Genomic DNA, 2,034 nt, shown 5'->3' with positions numbered 1-2,034 from the left:
TTAAAAGATATGTTAAGTCGCCCTAAAAATTAAATTCATAAGTATTTTACCACTTGTATTAATCATGAAAATGCACATATAGGTGAAGCATCCAGATCTTTAAAACTACAAGTGTTGAGGTTAGGACAGACTGATCATTCATCTTCAGCTGAATACGACCACAATGAACTCCATCGTATTTATTAGCATTATCTCCATCTTTAAATTTAAACGTTTTGTAGAAATATTAAATTATATCTTAAACTGATGAGATAAATCGCTTTATACTCTCTAGTATTCTCTAGTTAACATTTCTTATAGTTTAGTTTTACCCTCACACAGCGCAAGTTATCATACGACCTTGCTTATTTCACTTTCAAGCTGTGTAATGCTGCTTATGCATATTCAGACGAGTTTGTAATCTCAAAAATGCTACTTACAAATATGTTTTATTCCAACTGCTCTTTGATTTTGATTTAAATATTTAGCAGAAATTAAACGGGCACAGTATTATTTTAAGCAAACATCAAGCTGTATTTAGTATAAAATGATTTTTATGTCCAAAGGTGAACTTTACGTACTGTTGACTGTTCAGGTCTTTTGGTCAAGGGGGCCGAGTCGGGGTTAAGGCTTCCCCTATTAACTTTTGGTGTCCGAACAACCAGAGTCTTCTTCGCTTTTGGTGTACACCCAGACTTTAAAGGGTGCAATAAACATCTGTATCGGTTACAATCTTCAGTAGGACTGACAGGGTTAGAACCCAGCAAGACATTTATTTGTGAACAGGCAGTCAACTTTACTTTTCAAGTCTGCTGTAAGTTGTTGCAATTTAGAATGACTCACAGAAATAGCTTTTACAGTATTGAAGCAGTGTTTACATAAAAATCTGTTTTCAATATTTTCAGTTTTTACTCTGAAAGTTTCTTCAGCTATATTGTAACATTCTGCTAGAATTTTAGCTATATTAACATCTCCATATATCTTGCCGATTGATCTCCTGCTTTCATTCCTCAAATTTGTGTAGTCAAACACGTATGTACAATGGAAACATTTTTTAAAGCTCATTACATGCTCCATTTAACGTTTTTATGAACATTTTCCAAATATGGCGATAGTTATGGATGCCGTTTACAGTGTAGCTTTGTCGGCGAAATCCACTTACTGTTACTAGCGACATCTAGGATGAATTTTATTTTTAAGATACATTGCATTTAGGCGTTAATAAAACAATTCGAGAGTAGCAGAAACAAACGACTATATTATTGCGAGTTAGGTATTAATACTTGCCCAACCATTGGGCACCTGTATACATTAAACTTATCGAAGATGCCCACAAATACTATGTCACACTACGTGCAAGTTACCACTGCACAAGTACGACATTTTGGCGCCAGTTTTACCACTAACCTTAAACGCTTTACAATATACTTAAAATTATAGTATCACAAAACTTACTACCACTAGTCATGTTATTATTATTACGACAATTAACTATTAAAACCATGAAGCGCAAAAATTTTTAAAGTAAAAGATCCAGGATTAGTTCTACTAATACTACGAAGTACTAGTATTGGAACCGAAAAGTAACAACACTAATTATTAAATTATAGATTTTATTCCTTGAAAGATTAAAGAAAAGATTCCGCACATTTTAAACAAACATGTAAATTATTTAGTAACAGTAATACTTACGTTCTACTGTCTACAAGTTTGATAAAAAGAAAGAATCGTTCTGATAGGGACTTTTCACTACCACGTACCACAACCTTAGATACAACTAACCGGCACCTCCACTAAAACGTCTTTATAGGCGGCGTAAATTTATTTCAATATCTTCACGTGACATGACTCAGCAAGAATGCGGCGGTGTTTGTCAAATCAGGGCCTGAGCTAGCTACTTCATTCGAATATAATTTTTAGCTGAAATTTGCATGATTTTGTGTCTCTAGTGTACTGTTAAGTTATTGATAAGCCTTAAGTACATCAAAACGAATACAAGAAAATTAGATATAATCTAACGAAGATGTGTGTGTGTGAGAGGGGGTATTATACAAA

General features: G+C 33.6%; 1 protein-coding gene across 1 annotated transcript in view; it reads right to left on the bottom strand.

The window, feature by feature from the left end:
* LOC106473242 (peroxiredoxin 1-like) overlaps positions 1-1,820 on the bottom strand; it is a 4,476-nt gene extending 2,656 nt beyond the window's left edge. Inside the window, exon 1 of the mRNA XM_013933929.2 lies at positions 1,672-1,820. The gene's annotated coding sequence lies outside the window, so the exon portion shown is untranslated. The remainder of the gene's footprint in view (positions 1-1,671) is intronic.
* Between the last annotated feature and the right edge of the window lie 214 nt (positions 1,821-2,034).

The sequence above is a fragment of the Limulus polyphemus genome, unplaced genomic scaffold (assembly GCF_000517525.1).
Source record: "Limulus polyphemus unplaced genomic scaffold, Limulus_polyphemus-2.1.2 Scaffold5999, whole genome shotgun sequence".
In the NCBI taxonomy this organism is placed as follows: domain Eukaryota; kingdom Metazoa; phylum Arthropoda; class Merostomata; order Xiphosura; family Limulidae; genus Limulus; species Limulus polyphemus.
Note: the sequence above shows the minus strand (reverse complement) of the source record. Positions and strands in the feature narration are given on the sequence as shown.